Source organism: Panthera onca, chromosome F1 (genome assembly GCF_046562875.1).
Source record: "Panthera onca isolate mPanOnc1 chromosome F1, mPanOnc1 haplotype 2, whole genome shotgun sequence".
NCBI lineage: Eukaryota > Metazoa > Chordata > Mammalia > Carnivora > Felidae > Panthera > Panthera onca.
The window spans coordinates 4731759-4739133 of record NC_138355.1 but is presented as its reverse complement, the minus strand read 5'-3'; the positions used below and the strand labels follow the sequence as shown (position 1 = coordinate 4739133).

The 7375-nt window shown below is 53.0% G+C and overlaps 1 long non-coding RNA gene across 1 annotated transcript; it reads right to left on the bottom strand.

The window, feature by feature from the left end:
- Positions 1–4828: 4828 nt before the first annotated feature.
- Positions 4829–7272, bottom strand: LOC132676221 (uncharacterized). Its single transcript, XR_013553008.2, has 2 exons — positions 6527–7272; positions 4829–5660 (listed from the first exon to the last, which is right to left on the bottom strand). It is a non-coding gene; the product is annotated as an uncharacterized LOC132676221 (long non-coding RNA).
- Between the last annotated feature and the right edge of the window lie 103 nt (positions 7273–7375).

Sequence of the window (7375 nt, the reverse complement as noted above, 5' to 3'; positions counted from 1 at the left end):
CCCCGCGATTCTCTTGCGCATCAAGCCCTTGTTTTGTTCTTCCTGTTTAAAAACTTGAAACAGAAAACAAAGGGGTCACATGTTGTTCTCTCTGAAGTTCTTCAGGTGCCTAACAAACAGCGGAAGACTTTCCAGCCCCTTCGCTTTCGGTTTCGTGTGCTCCCTACAACAAGGTTCTGGAAGGTTCCCGAGCGGAGCAGATGGCAGTGCAGGCCGCCCCCGATGCGTCCACTGGCGCCTCCTGCTCCTGTGTCCCCCCCCCCGCCCCGCGTGGACGGGAAACCGCTCTCTGTGGGAGAGAAATGGAAGCAGAAGCGTCCCCGCCGCGGGAGCAGAGCCAGTAGAGGCGCTCGGGGATGTCGCCCGGGATTCGTCACACTTGGCGCGTGGACCGCCGGAGCGACAACATTTGAAAACCACTCCGGTCTCACCGACAGAAAGCCAAACTCACCACGAGGCCCTCCCGAGCCCGTGGCCGGACCACGCAAGGTCATTCCCACGTGGGCGAGGGTGGCCGTGTGACCTTGGGGACCCCAGGTCTGAGTACGACGAGCCGGCTCGCGCCCCGCGCCCTCCCCTCTCTGCCCGAGGCCTCCGGCGGACCCTCTGAGGACAGCCCGTGGGTGAGGTCTCAGAGGCCCGGCTGCGTGTGCTGGGCGGACGGCTGGCTCGGCCGACGGGAGGGCTTTCTGCCAGCCTGTCCCTGGCATCCTGCCATCCCCTGGCGACCATAAGTTCACCAAGTCCCTTGGTGGGGACAAGTCCCTTCAGGGGGACAGTTTGGGATTCCGAGGTACCCCCAAGCACAAGTGACGTGGGAAGCAAAGGCAGAAGAAAAATGTGAATTTCCTCACTGTCTACACCCCACTGACAGTCCTTGAGACAGACAGAGTGACCCTCGTCCAGGGCCCCAGCTCCCTCGATGACGACGCTTTGCTCAGGGCAAGAGGCAGCCGTAGCTTCACATTAGCCCCACGTCCGGGGTCCTGTATGTCTGCTTTACCACCCACACATTCCTCTGGAAACTTCCTTTATCTCTGCCGCCCAGATACATGCTAGCAATCCTTTCCAAGCTTATGGTCCCCGGATGTGCACCTGAAGGGTCTCATGACCGGGGTTTTACTGAACAGTAATAAGTGATCTTATCCTAGCGGCAGCTAGCCCCTGGTTTCCAAATTCCTTAGGGACTTCCGCTGTCTCTAACCCCCTCCCAACCTGAGGGTCCCTAATCAGTCAGTCGGCACAGCCCAGGGCAGTGCTGCCTGCCCCTGGATCCTGTGTCCGTGCTTTTGTTATTATTTTTTAATGTTTATTTATTTTTGAGAGAGAGACAGAGCGCAAGTGGGTTAGGGGCAGGGAGAGAGGGAGACACAGAATCCGAAGCAGGCTCCGGGCTCCGAGCCGTCGGCACAGGGCCCGACGCGGGGCTTGAACCCACGAACCCTGAGATCGTGACCTGAGCCGAAGTCGGGCGCTTCACCCCCCAGGCGCCCCCAACTGTTTATGTTTTAAGGGAAGACGTAGCATCGGACTCTTGTGACCTCAGCACCTGCCCTGCAAGGCTGGGTGCCGTCCACAGCGTCTGACACGTCTCTGTCCTCCTTGGAGCCCCAGGTGGGTTACTGGCTTCACCGGCATCTGTGAACACGGCCCCCTCGGAGGGACCTTCTCTTGCTTTGCGGAGGACAGTCCCGTGAGGCGCGTCCTCCTTCACCTTGACCTCGACTGACATGAAGCGATCTGAGGCGACGGTGCGCTTCTGTGGTGATTCACTTTTGTTAATGTTTTATACGCCAGCTCCTCTCCAGTCCCGTTTTCCTGTGGGAACTGGAAGGGTTCTCCAGCATTTTTCTCACTCTTGGCGTTGGCCTCGAGGAGTTAGCAGAATTTTGAGCTATGCTCTCTCGGCAGCCATCTTGTGGTGTGCAAACGAAAACAAAAACAAAACGCACGACATAAACACCAGTTAGTGGCTTAGAGCAATCGTTGTCTAACCGTGTCCTGTGTGGTCGACTCAGCCTACGTGATAAAGATATCTTTAGTTCACAAATATCTTGTTAGAACATTGGGAGGACCTGGGAATGCGAGCTGGTGTGGCCACTCTGGAAAACAGGATGGAGGTTCCTCAAAAAGCTGAAAAGAGAACAACTACCCTACGACCCAGCAATGGCACTACTCGGCATTTCTCCACGGGGTACGGGTGTGCTGTTTCGAAGGGCCGCGTGCACCCCCATGTTTACAGCAGCGCTATCGACAAGAGCCAAAGTATGGAAAGAGCCCGAATGTCCATCGATGGATGAATGGAGAAAGAAGAGGTGGGATATATATACAATGGAGTATCGCTCGGCAATCAAAAAGAATGAAATCTCCCCATTTGCAACTACGTGGATGGAACTGGAGGGTATTATGCTAAGTGAAATTAGTCAGAGAAAGACAAAAATCCTATGACTTCACTCATAGGAGGACTTTAAGAGGCAAAACAGATGAACATAAGGGAAGGGAAACAAAAATCATATAAAAACAGGGAGGGGGACAAAACAGAAGCGATTCTTAAATATGGAGAACAAACCGAGGGTTATGGGAAGGGTTTTGTGGGAGGGGAGGTGGGCTAAATGGGGGAGGGGCACTAAGGAATCTACTCCTGAGATCATTGTTGCACGATATGCGAACTAGTTGGGATGTAAATTAAAAAAAAATTAAAAATAAATAAGTAAAGAAAAAGAAAAAACAAAAAGAACACTGGGAGGACCACCTTTCACCCGTTAGGATGGCTGCTAAAAACAAAAAAGCCAAAGAACCAGAAAATAACGGGTGTTGGTGAGGATGTGGAGAAACCGGAAGCTTTGTGCCCTGCTGGCGGGAAGGTCACGGAGCAGCCACTGTGGAAAACAGTATTGGCCGTTCCTAGAAAAATTTAGTATAGGGGCGCCTGGGTGGCTCAGTCTGTTAAGCGGCCGACTTCGGCTCAGGTCATGATCTCACGGTTCGTGAGTTCAAGCCCCGCATCGGGCTCTGTGCTGACCGCTCGGAGCCTGGAGCCTGCTTCGGATTCTGTGTCTCCCTCTCTGTGCCCCTCCCCTGGCCACAGTCGGTCTCTCTCTCTCTCTCTCTCTCAAAACTAAATAAGCATAAAAAATTTAAAAGGAATGGTTATGATGATAAATTTTATGTTATGTGTATTTTATGCTAGTTACAAAGAAAGCAAAAAAATTGTTAGTGTTTCCAGGTGTTACTGAGTAGGGTAGTGAGTGAGCCAAGGGTCTCCAAAGTAACCGGCAGGAAGTTATGCTGCCCTTTTGGATGTGATACAGAAAACTCGTTATTAACGGGAGCCCCTAATTTGACCCTATGGTTGGGAATGTTGAAAAGGGAGCTGCATCCCGTTGAAACCGTGGTCAGCTCGCTAGGACTGCCCAGAAGCGAATATACTGCCCCATAGGCTCATGGGAAGGAAGACTGGGGTCAAGGCCTAGGGCATTTCTTTAAAAGCTGAGCACCAGGGTTCCCGGGTAGCCTATCCTGTCCCCAGAAGGAGCCCCAGAGACAGACGCCCTGGGCGTCCTTCCTTCCGGTCACCACGGGGGTTAAGTCTTGGCTTAACCTACGGATCAACGGCAGCGGTCTCCGGGGAATGATCACAGAGAAGGTCAGAAGTTAAAAAGGAAAAAAAAAAAAAAAAAAAAAAAAAAAGAAGTTAAAAAGGAAAAAGTACTGGGCATTTTTAAAAAGGGAATGCTACGTGTCTGTAGATGTGATATTTTGGGGGGTGCCGTCACGATGCTGCTCTGTGGGTTGACGCCGTGGGAAGTTCGCACCTTGTACTTTCGTGCTTTACAAGTGAGATCATTCCGGACGGTCCAACTTAAACCTTCCTCTGTCGTGTTCCCAGGACACGTCCCACGTACACCTGTCACCACCCTCACCCCGTCACGGGCGTCTCCCCCATCACACAAACGGATGACTCGAAGTCCGTTGTACGCGTACCTCTAGAAGCCAGACTAGAGGACGTTCTGTCCCTCCTGGGGACTTCTGAGCTTCGAGGCTGATAACGTCAAGACACACGGAGCTTTCACTCCACCTGACCCCACCGTTCCATGAGCTGGAGGCTTCTCCGGCCGCTCAGAAAGCGGCTCGTACGTGGGCTTTCTGTCTACATTTCGGGGCCAAAGAACACCCGAGACTGCTCTCCCTGAGCCCAGGAACTTGGCCTTGCCTCTACCCTTTGATTTTTCCCTCCGGGACTCTTCATTCTGATGCCCTGATTCTGGACTCAGGAGGACTGTCTGTCCTTCCCAAGGCCTGTCTTGGAACAAAGACTCAGGTAACCAGGGCAAGATCACCGTAATCCTTATGAGTACAGGATCCAGTGCAATTAGATCTGAGTAAAACATGCTTGAGGGCGATGATGTAAAATATTCGAGATGAATGTTTAAAATTTTTTTAACGTTTATTATTGAGAGACAGAGCACGAGTGGGGGAGGGGCAGAGAGAGAGGGAGACACAGAATCCGAAGCAGGTTCCGGGCTCCGAGCTGTCGGCACAGAGCCCGACGCGGGGCTCGAACTCACGGACCGTGAGATCGTGACCTGAGCCGAAGTCGGACGCTCGACCGACTGAGCCCCCCCGGGTGCCCCTCGAGATGAATGTTTAAAATAAAATTTGCATAATTATTTTAAGTTTCTTCACTTTATTTGAAGCAAGAACATCCTAAATGATTGTACAACCTAAAACCTGTTTGGAGCGCAGTAGTATGTTGCATTTTACTCAGAACACACGCCGACATAAATGACTAAACATCCGTGTGATCCTCTCAGACGGATGGCGTGTGATGCCAACACGGGTTACCTGGAGGTCGCAGAGTCGGCTCGAGTACTGACCCAGCAGCTCTCGGGAGCATGTAGCATGAGTATCTGGGCAGAAAAAAAAAATCACACATTCATACTACATGGATTAAGAGATTCCGTTAAGGCTGAGGAGAGCATCGTATTTGGATCAATTCATTCAAAGCTTCCCCTCGTGCTAGTGAGACGTTGAGCAAAACCAGGGAAGTGCTACAGATATACACGAATGTGTTTCAGATAAAAATGAAGACAGTCAGTATCGAGACGGACATAGCTGTTCCCTCACGGTCACCATGAACTCCGCTTCGGCGTGAACAGAAACGATTCAGATCAGACATCCGTAGAAATGTGCTATCAGGTGGCCCCGGGGGATTTCCACCTGATGAAAAGGTTTCTGCAGCAACCAGGGTGTGGCAGCGTGTTCCTGAAAACAGCACCAGATGGGTCCAACTGGACGTGCTCACGCCACGTGGTACGGAGCCTAGACCTACTTCCTACGAGAATCGTTAGTCCTGACAGCCCAGATCCTCTGGGAAGCAGGACCGAAGAAGGGCGGTGAGGGATCCGCAGGGAGGATCCTGTATTTCCGGTGTGGGGTTCCCGGCCCCTCCACTCCTCACCTTCCTTGCAAACGGGGGAGGGGGACTGTGCCCCTCGCGTCTACATTCACGACGGCAGCACCAAGACGTGGCTCTGTAAGTCAGGTCTTCGTTGCCTGTTCCACGAAGCCACATCTGGCCGATTGTGGCTGACAAGCATCTCTCGGAGAGCAAACCCTGGAAATTCTCCACTCCCAAGTACACACACTGTCCGTCGTCTCTGTGAAAGCAAAACAAGAGAACACTAACCGTTTCTTCACCGAGAAAGCGGCCGAGGTGCTAAGCCTGATTTTTCACGACATACTCCAGTCTACTAACGAGAAACAAACAGTAACTGTTGCCTAGTTTCTCTGAGGTCAAAATCAGTTGTTTCCAAAAATGTTTTTGGTGATTTATAACTTATAAGCTGAATCTGGTGGCTTATGATCTTTTAGCTTCATTTTGTTATGAAGCTTTAGGAACCTGACGTTTAAAGTGAAGTGTGTGTGTGTGTGTGTGTGTAAGAGAATCCTTTATCTCATGAACGGTAATGATCCAGGAAATGTGTACCTCAAGGGAAACCCAGTGAAACCCTGGTTCTGGGTAGGACGTAGCACAAGAGAACAGCACAGCACCGCTTGGCTATGAAGAATAGAAGCTATCTTAGGGGCCCTTATACCTGAGATAGTGTTTTCATTTCTGTGTCACTTGCTGCAAATATTACCTACCTTAAAGGTTAAGGCGACCCAGGCCTAGGGCTCTGCCCCCAAATTAGGTTTTCTGACTTTGAAGTGCAGTCAATGTGCATTTCTGTAGCTCAGAGACCTCCACAGGGCAAATCCCAGGACAGTGGACGACTTGAGGTCAGGGCTTGTTTTCAGGAAAGGCTCTAATGAAAACTTTCACACTGGTCGTGAATGTCTGAGAAAGCCCAGCTTACTAGATTTTTTTTTTTTTTTTTTTTTTTTTTAGTAGTAAACCTGGATGTTTTGTTATAACTTCGAGGTAAGAAAACTCTTGAGGCTGAATCTGCGCTATACATGAAAATGCCTGTTTCTTGTAATTGAACGGATAGTGCTTTCACAACTGAAATTCACTAAAACTTACCTGGCAGGTTAACCTAGTAGTCGGGTTAAGAAATACTTTAAGACCACACTACAAAATGGGGAACTTCAATGGACTTCTTTAAATTCTCGACCTCAAAGGAAGGAAACCAACTAACCAATGATGATAACTTGGAGGAAAAAAGGGTTTAGGATCCACACCGTATCCGGAGTTAACGTAATGATTGGCGATGTGGCCCAATTAACACCAGACTCGTGGGATGCGGGCGGAGGCTCAGCGTCTAAGAGTTTTTGGTCCCTGGCACCTCCAGCCCCCGCTTCCGCCCCCGCGGCCGTCGCGGGACAGGAGCCCGGGACCCCGTGCCCCCCCGTCCCCGCCCCAGTCCCCGCACGCTCTAGTCCTTGCGCGTCCCAGTCCCTGCGCCCGGACCCCGAGCCACCCCTGCCTTCCCCCCGGTCCCTGCGCCCCCCGCCCGCGGCCCAGGCCCGGCCCGGCCCGCCGCCGCCAGGACAAAGAAGTCGGGCGCCCTCGGGGCGGCCGCAGCCCCAAGCGGTTGGGAGCGCTCTGCCGGCGTCTCGGCCCGAAGCACCTGCGGCCGCGGACGGTTGATCCGCGTCGTCCGCACGCGAACGTACTGTTGTCCTGGCGGCTGTTTATTATCTCGGCCTCCAGGCCGCCCTGCGCCCCGAAGCCCGCGGCGGCGGCGGGGACTCGAGACCCGGGGGCGCGGGGAGGCGGGGCAGGGGCGCGGCGCCTGGGCAGCGGCGATAAGCGCGCGCTGGGCGGGCCCCGCTCCCCGCCGCCCCGCCTCCCCGCCTCCCCGCGGGCCCCGCCGGGCGGGGCGGACGCGCCACACGCACGACCAATCGGCGGCGCCGGCGACGATTCAAA